Source organism: Camelina sativa, chromosome 9, assembly GCF_030686135.1.
Source record: "Camelina sativa cultivar CO46 ecotype springtype chromosome 9, ASM3068613v1".
Lineage (NCBI taxonomy): Eukaryota > Viridiplantae > Streptophyta > Magnoliopsida > Brassicales > Brassicaceae > Camelina > Camelina sativa.
Window position 1 is genome coordinate 23,491,502 of NC_141888.1, and position 8,960 is coordinate 23,500,461.

The 8,960-nt window shown below is 31.5% G+C and overlaps 3 long non-coding RNA genes across 3 annotated transcripts; 2 read left to right on the forward strand and 1 right to left on the reverse strand.

Annotated features, from left to right (window-relative positions):
- Nucleotides 1-223: 223 nt before the first annotated feature.
- LOC147938607 (uncharacterized) lies at nucleotides 224-859 on the forward strand. Its single transcript, XR_015565865.1, has 2 exons — nucleotides 224-401; nucleotides 499-859. It is a non-coding gene; the product is annotated as an uncharacterized LOC147938607 (long non-coding RNA).
- Nucleotides 860-1,186: 327 nt separating this feature from the next.
- LOC104774194 (uncharacterized) lies at nucleotides 1,187-2,097 on the forward strand. Its single transcript, XR_015564969.1, has 4 exons — nucleotides 1,187-1,355; nucleotides 1,452-1,498; nucleotides 1,589-1,639; nucleotides 1,808-2,097. It is a non-coding gene; the product is annotated as an uncharacterized LOC104774194 (long non-coding RNA).
- Nucleotides 2,098-4,685: 2,588 nt separating this feature from the next.
- LOC147938608 (uncharacterized) lies at nucleotides 4,686-5,002 on the reverse strand. Its single transcript, XR_015565807.1, has 3 exons — nucleotides 4,949-5,002; nucleotides 4,796-4,861; nucleotides 4,686-4,763 (listed from the first exon to the last, which is right to left on the reverse strand). It is a non-coding gene; the product is annotated as an uncharacterized LOC147938608 (long non-coding RNA).
- Between the last annotated feature and the right edge of the window lie 3,958 nt (nucleotides 5,003-8,960).

Genomic DNA, 8,960 nt, shown 5'->3' on the forward strand with positions numbered 1-8,960 from the left:
AGATAAACTCAACACAACACATAAAGATACAAAACAAGGAACAAGTTAGTGGGTAATGAAGAGTCACCTTCGGAGACGGCGTTGATTTGGTTGAGAGCATCGAGAGCAGACTCGAAGGGGTGAAACGCTGTGAGCTGAACTACAACCATTGTCGGAACGCCGTAAGGAGTCCAAAAAAACATTGAGAATTCACTCAGTATTTAAAAAAAAAAAAGAATTAATAGCAGCTTATCGTTATTTAATTATGCAGTGGCTACATGTCTCCTGAATACATGGAAGATGGGGCGTACTCGGTAAAGTCGGATGTTTACAGCTATGGCGTATTGATTCTTGAAATCTTGTCCGGTAAGAAAAACAAAGGATTTGCCGAGGCAAACAATGGTCTCAGCCTTCTAAGCTACGTAAGTTTTGATTGATTTTAGAGTCGATCTTCTTCTGTTATAGTCAATTAACGCAATTAGAAGAAAAGAAAAAAACATTAATAACTTTGACTAACAGGCTTGGAAGAAATGGACCAAGGGAGAGTGGGCATGTGTCATAGCTCCCATGAATATGACAGATCCATCATCAGAGGAAGTACGACGGTGCTTTCAAATTGGTCTCTTATGTGTCCAAGCTCGTCCTGAGGATAGACCTATAATGTCTTCGGTCCTGATGATGCTCGTAAGCAAAACGGAGGTGATTCCGGAGCCTAATCCGCCAGGCTTTTATGGTGATCTCTGAAGCATGCCGAGATTAAACATATAAAACATATTTTTCAATATTACCATTTATCTCAATTTGTATTAAAAATTCTAAAACTGTGTTTTCTACCATCATTAAATTACTTATTATTCATCTTGTGCATTTGCGCTACCCACTCATATATTTTACACAAGAAGTGAAGTATTTCTAAAACATACAAAACTTTTTTAATTAAAAAACTCTAGCATACCCTTTCTTTAGGTTAGTTTGATATTTCAAGTGTAATCTGTATTTCTGACCAAGGAGATTATAAAACTTGCATAACATCCTAACTTAAAAAAGATATATATATATATATCTATATATACATTTTTGGAGCATTTATCAAATAAATCCAACTTACTGGGAATGTCATTGGATCAATTACAAACGGGTCGGTAAAAACGAGGATTTGCATGTTTTTCTGGATCCTTTATAATTTGTATTCGGATGGCTCTAATTTATAATTGACGAATTGAGAAACGAAACCTTTTGCCAAATAATTAAAAACCTAGATGTTCGACTCACAATTCTATGGATCAGGCGGAGGAGACGGCAGTGAAGAATTTCTTTATCGTGTTTTTATTGGATTAAGATCAACTCCAGTGATGAAATCAATCGCCACCCTAGAGGTAAATTTGATTACATCTACTAGGTTTTTTTTGTTTTTTTTTTTTTATTATTCTAAACAATCAATATGATGGGTTTGTTTTATTTCTCAACTGAAGCTGTTTGATTCGGTGGCTGGTAGGATATTACGGCGTTTGTAGCTCTGGTATGGCTTTGTGGTTCTGACATTTGAAATTATACAATTTCTTATTAGAATCTTTGACTAACTTTATCGTTTTTTTTTTTTTTGGTACAGTTGGCTTGGAAAGAGGAAGAACCGCTTTCATTCCTTAATTGGATCTTCCTGGTAAACTCATCTTAAATCCTTGAACTAATAATCTTTTTGTTATCAATTTTCTAGATTTGATGTAAATACTGATTTGTGTGGAGGTTGAATCTGAAATTGTATATTTTCTGTTTATGCTCTAGGACAATCCGTTAATCTCATAATTTTGTATTTCTGCTTATGTTCTAGGACTTAAACGGACATGTTCAATTATATATTGGTGGTATTCTTACGGTGATTCCCGTCGACAGAACCGTTTTCATAGCCACAACCGAAGAAGAAGAAGACGGGATTTGTTGTTGTTGCCGGTTTGATTCTGGTTTGATATGGTTAAAAGAAAACCGATAACTTTTTATATTAAAAATTAATAATTAATTAGATAACTAGGGTAAAATTGGAATTTGGATTCTGTTGAAGAATTGTTGGTTTGAAAATAACAACACTAATTATTTTGGGTTTTAAATGACACATTTTTATTATTTGGTGTATTTTTATTCCAATTCAAAATCATTGGATATTAAACGTCCAAATAAAAATAACTTCGGGTTTTTTTGGCATTTTTCCCTTAAATGATTTTATCGGGAATGATTTGTTTTTATCATTAAATATTTTTGGTTATGTGTTAGTTTATATGAACAATTTAAATTAAATATTTGAATATCATAGTTAATTTTCATTTATATTATTATATATTTTTTTACTTCAAATCCTCAAAAATACAAATGAAAATTGTTATCAAAGTGGAACAATAAAAAAACAAAAAAACTCAAAAAATATGTATGTGTGATTATATATAAATTAGTTATATATTACGGAATTGTATGATTTAAAAAGAATAGAAATTTCTTAATGATATTATTTTATTTTTGTTTTATGATTACTAAATTATATTAAATTGTTTAATATAATTTATTATAAACTAAACTGAGGGACTGGTTCTTGTCGCCACAGTGTCAATCAGAATGTATTGATTGATTGACACTATATTGTGATAAACTTGAAGTTAAAACGCTAGGAGTCCCTTAGTCAACACTCACCTATAATAAATTATTTTTTATACAAACAGAGAGATTACTCCATAGAGTTTTACGTTTTCAGTTAAGCTAAACAAATATTGTATTAAAAATTGCAATGTGATTATGTTGGCTAGGGCGATTGCATCAAGTGTTACACGAGAGGGTCGGCTTTTATCTTACCTTGCATTCGGTGGTTCTGCTTGGTAGCCTTGGTTGCAGCATCAGATTGAGCAAGAATGGTGATGCATGGGAAGAGAATTAGTTAGTTGCCTGCTCTGTTTTGTATTTGTTCATGGTGTGGTCTTTGATGTTTTTGTATTTGGATTCCTACTTTTGCTTCAATCAATAATAATAAAAAAAAGACAGATTCTCAAAAAATCAGAAAACAGAAAATTAATTAATTGAGATTCAAATTAAGCGCGGATCGTAAACTCGAAAAATAAGTAAAATCACCAGGATTCGCTGTAAAATTATTTTAATCTAAAACTTAAATAAATTTATTTTTATTTTGAATTTTGATAATCTCCAAAATGCTCCTAAAATATTCACCTACAGCAATTAAGTAAATAAATTAATTGTTCATTTCTTTATGGGATGTAAAAACATCTTACATTTTGAAACAAAATTATATCTGCAAAACATAGTGTATCTTGAAATAGACATAGCATGTAAGAAGAATTAAAACAGCAAAAAAAACGAAGCAACGATTTCAATTTTCGATGAGACCTTTAGTATTTGAGAGCATGCAAGTCTTTAGCGGCATAAGGTGCAGTAGCAAATTTTGCCTTTTCCCTTCATTACACGCGGCAAAATGTGCAGATGCAAATTTTGCTTGTTCTCTATATTGACACATTTGATTTGTAACTTGTAAAACCTTTTAAATAACTTGTAAAACCTTTAAAAAAACCATTGATTTGTACTTTCAGGGTCAACCAATACCAAATCCATATGTCGAGGGTGTTCCTCGTTTTTATTGTTCTCCTGTTGCTTCTTCAAGTCAATATTCTGGCAATTCTGATGATTTTACTTCTACTCATACTCAGGTAACTTACATTTAATCACTTTAAAAAAACCTTTTGAAAACGGTTGTAAACCTTATTAAATCCTTTGAAATAACTTGTAAAACCTTTTAAATAACTTGTAAAACCTTTTAAATAACTTGTAAAACCTTTTAAATAACTTGTAAAACCTTTTAAATAACCATTGATTTGTACTTTCAGGATCAACCAATACCAAATCCATATGTCGAGGGTGTTCCTCGTAACATGACAACCTCTGTTGGGTATCCATCTGGTTCTTCACACTCAACTGGTCTAATCGATGTTGATTCACTGTTTTGTGGAAAGTTATTCAAAGACAAAACAGAAATGAGAAGTCAGATGCGGATGTATGCAGTCAAGCATAGTTTTGAGTTTCATACTTTTAAGTCAGACAACAAGAGGTATGTTCTTAAATGTATTGATGAAAAATGTAGTTGGAGGCTACGTGCAACTAAGGCTAAAGCATCAGATAGCTTTGTTGTTCGAAAGTATATTAGTCAGCACAGCTGTGACTCTGCTTTAAGGAATGTTAGTCATCGCTAAGCATCTGCAAGGACTTTGGCTGGTTTGGTTAGTAACCATTTTGCAGGAGGAAAGCTTCCTCTCAGACCCAAACAGCTCATGGAAATATTTAGAATAACAAAGCTGAATATATATAACAGAACAAAATATATCTCAGAGCTTACTTGGTGAATAGTACGGAAACCAAGAGCCCTAGAAACAGAGAACTCGAGTTCTTACTTTAGTGTACTAGTTCTTACTTCATAGCAGAACAGTTTTTAAGATAAAAATATGACTGCTTACCATTCCAACCACCAGTTCCAGCATAAGCAGCCCACTTGTTATTCAAATCAGCAACTGTAGTCATGCTTTCATAAACATAAAAAAGAAAGTAATGCAATCAGATCATGATTTAAACAAACCAATCCCTCTCCAAGCAAATCAATGATCATAACTACTCAAATGACACACGAGGTTTATCTAATGCAAAGAGATTTCACCTTGCCCATGTATGTATCATAGATGTCCTCAGTTGTGCGCCAACTGTTTCCAACTTCTTTTGCCCACAAGGCAGGATCATCATCACCCCTGCATACGTAAAAGACATTTTGAGTATGTACCAATCACAAAGCGAATAAAAGATTGAGCGACCAGTCGCGTTCAGAGCATCACGCATGGGAGGGTATCTAGAAAGCATAAACCATATCAAGTCATTCAAAAACTTATACCAAAAATATTACATGGTACCATATCAAATCATATAAAGATCAAACCTTTTGATTGGTTTTATGCCCAGGTTGAAACAGTTGTCATATTTCAGATAATCCATACTCTGGAAATCAAGTCTACCAATAAGAAGGGCTTTATATACAAAGAAGGATAGCACATCTTTAGGTCCTTGATGAACCTATCAAAATGCTGGCGTACACCTCTGAGAAGCTGAAGTACGAACTCATTGCTCTGGCATGGGATTTTAGTGGCTTCAGAAATATGTGAACCGAGTTTAGGCTCAGCCAATCCTAAGCTGAACTTGGGTTTCTTTCCCTCTTTGAATTTAGGAAGATTCAACTCCAGTAAACTTCTTAGCTCGTCAGTCATAACACCTACCAACATCAGATAAATCCAACTCCAGAGATCAATGATATAATCAAAATAATGAAACAAATTCAGGACGCAAACAAAAATGTGAAACAACAATAAATTGAAGCGCTCTCTACAATATATATCCAGGGGTTTTGAACTATGAGGTTTTAAATCTAAGGGTTTACTTTTTAAGCTGAACCAAACACCTAAGTGATAGTCTCTGCTCTAGCTCTAAATCGAAGAACAAGCAGTGTATATAAGAAGATAAACTCAACACAACACATAAAGATACAAAACAAGGAACAAGTTAGTGGGTAATGAAGAGTCACCTTCGGAGACGGCGTTGATTTGGTTGAGAGCATCGAGAGCAGACTCGAAGGGGTGAAACGCTGTGAGCTGAACTACACGGCCAAAGCGATTGAGGTCAGAGACGGAGGTCCAAACGGCCTCAGTGTTCTATCCGATCTCATCTAGTCCGTGCACCTCGAAGATGGCATAGCCTGAAGAAGATTCATACTGAACATACATCGCCATTTTTGGAGGAGAAAAAACTAAAACCCTAACAACCCTACTGAGCGAGATAAATATACAATGAGCCGGCAGAACTAGGAGAGAGAGGTTTTTTTTATATTAGGGTTATGAACAGTCGTTTGATTTCTCGTTTTGACGTAAACAAGAAAAATCCAACTGCTTAGTGACGTGGAAAATCAAAAAATAATGTATATTTTAATTTGCTGATGTGTATTTTTTTTTTTTACTCAAAATCGAAAAACAAAATCCAAGGGGTAAATTGTAATTACACCCAGAGCACTAAACATTTGAGTAATTTTCAAAAGATTTATAGATATGAGTAATAAACTAACTTTTGGATAACATTTGAGTTTTCTTGTTTGAGTAATAAACCAATGACGTGTTTGAGTATATCATTAATTCGACCAAAGCAACCAAAACCCATGTTTCACCAATAACGAGTTTCTTTAGGTAACCCAAGCATGAATATAAAATTATGAGATTTATCTATACTAACATTTTTGGAGTACAAATTTGTGTCCTCCTTTTTGTTACCCGGGTCGGGTTATTTACTCCTTTTAAACCGATTCAAAAAATTGGATCTTTCCTTTACTTATCACATGGGTCGGTTTTTTTTTTTTAAACATTTAATCCGCTTATGAAAATCAGATCTTCCCTAAAAATCTATTCTAATAAAATTTGCAACATCCCTAAAATATCAAAAGTACACAACAAATTTGGTAAGTGGTTATACGTATATTAATCATAAACGATCCGTATATTCCTAATATATGTGCGATGTTTTATTTTAAACATTAAATAGAGATTCATCCCTAAAATATAGAACTAACTAAAACGGAAATCTAATTAAGATAAATAATAATATGCAGTTAATCAAACATAATCTCATCAAATTAAATCATGATGGTAAACATCCCAAAAATATATCGTAAACTATCAAACTATATAGAAAATAAATCATTTACTTTTCCTAAGATATCGCAATCATTTAATCTGCATTAATCATCATAATTCAATATTCCTATATACTTTATAATACTTATTGGCAACCAAAACTGTTTTCAAATGATAGAAGATACAATTAATAGACTCCGTTAGATAAGGTAAGATGATTTCAATTTCCAATTATAAAATCTTTTCACAAAACATAAAAGCACACTAATTCCAAATATAGTTTCCCGAAATTTTTATTTTTAAATCAAATTAAAATCTTCTAAATTTGCTCATCACGATTTTTACGAATCCTAAATGAAAAACCCTACAATCTTACCAATACACTATAAATATTTTTCCGTCACTACACTTTCAAGCACCAAACTCTTCCACTCTTCTCTTTAGAGAAAGCAACTAAACTATGGCTTTCATTCATCTCACCTAAAATCACTAAGCTCGACACCATTATTCTAAAGCACAAGCAAACTAATTAATTGTGACAACTCCAATGGTTCGCTTTCTTATACTTCTACTCTGATGATATTGTGTTATATGAAGTCCTTCTTTATGTTGTATCAAACATGTCTTATTTTTAAAAAATTGCAAGTGACTCATTTTCAAAGTGGGTGTTGAAAAGGAGAACAAGTAATATCATATATTACTAAGCAAACTTCAATTTTTATGTAAGCTTTCATTGATAGATACAGAAAACTATATATTCTAACCTTTGTCGAGATTGATTGCTAATGCCTTAGCTTCTTCCTTTTTTTTTGGTTTCATAAAGTGTCACCTACGAAGCAACACATATGTATATATATATATATATATATGAAATTGTCAGTTCTAAATTCATTAAACAACCCAAATCTTGCTTTTATTTTCTTCCATACATAATTGATAATCCTGTAAAAAACTTTTATTAAAAATATAGAGAAGGATTACGATACTTGGCGAATGTTTGGAATAAGGGAATTTGCAGCGGAAGCCACTAGGAAGATTTGTTGGAATCTCATATGTGATTAATCATATGCTAGAAAAATTAGAAAAGAGGTGTGATAAGATGGTGAAGGTTAAGTAAAGAATTGTAAACAGAAGAAGAAAAGAAAAGAGAGAAGAAAGGTCTATAACCCGAGTGCTAATTGGGTTTGTTTTGTGTTTTTGTATTATTATCTAATCTCATATATTATAGATTTGTAATCATAGATTAGAATTAATGAAGTTACAAATTATATCCATATATGTTATATGGACTACTAAATATTATACATATTAACAATTTTTATTTTTGAACAAGTAATTTTTAAATGAAAAAGTTTCCAAACAGAAATATTTTAATTTGTATTAAAAAAAGGATACACACTAACCTACCATATATTATTCTACAACACAAAACAAATCTATAATAAATTATATATTATCCATTAAAAAATTTTATAATATTTAAAATTTAAATCATAAACATATAAAATATAAGAAACAATAATATATTTTTTTCTGTTGTGACACTGGTCCAAACAAGATATAAATTAAACCTTACTAAAAACATTCAAACTTAGAAAAGGTATAAAATACTACCAGACAAACTTATATGGTAGGATGGGTTTAGATGGACATTCATATAAATTAGAAAATTTTAATATGGCGCTAAAACATAGATAAATCATTTTATTCGGTAAAATTTTATTCTTCTTCTAAATTTGACATTTTATACATTCAATAACACATACTATTAATAACTGTCAAAACACACATATATATATATATATATATATATATATATAATATTGTAACATTTATATTAAAACTCAGAAAAACTTGATTTACTTTTATATATATACTAGATTAGGACCCGTCCGATGTGCGGGTTTAAAATTTTAAAAATAAAATAAAATTTATCAAAAATATAAAGTAAGTATTTCTAGTAAGTAAAAAATATCTATAAAAGTAAACAGATATACTGAAGTGTCCAATGTAAATATCTGGTGTAAAAGGTGCGACTCTGTAGTTGAGACTATTAATTACTTTTTTTCCTCACTCGTGGGAAGTTTAGGATTTATCTTTAACTCCGGTCTCATTAGGGGATTTTCCATATTAGTCGGTGTACTTAAATTTGGATTTTGTTTTCTGGAGGGATGTACAGGGTGATCCTGATCAACTTCTTCAATTACCATGATTTTTATGGGCAATCTGGAAGGCCATAAAAAAAAAATTAAAGTTTAGAGATCGAGACAAATTATA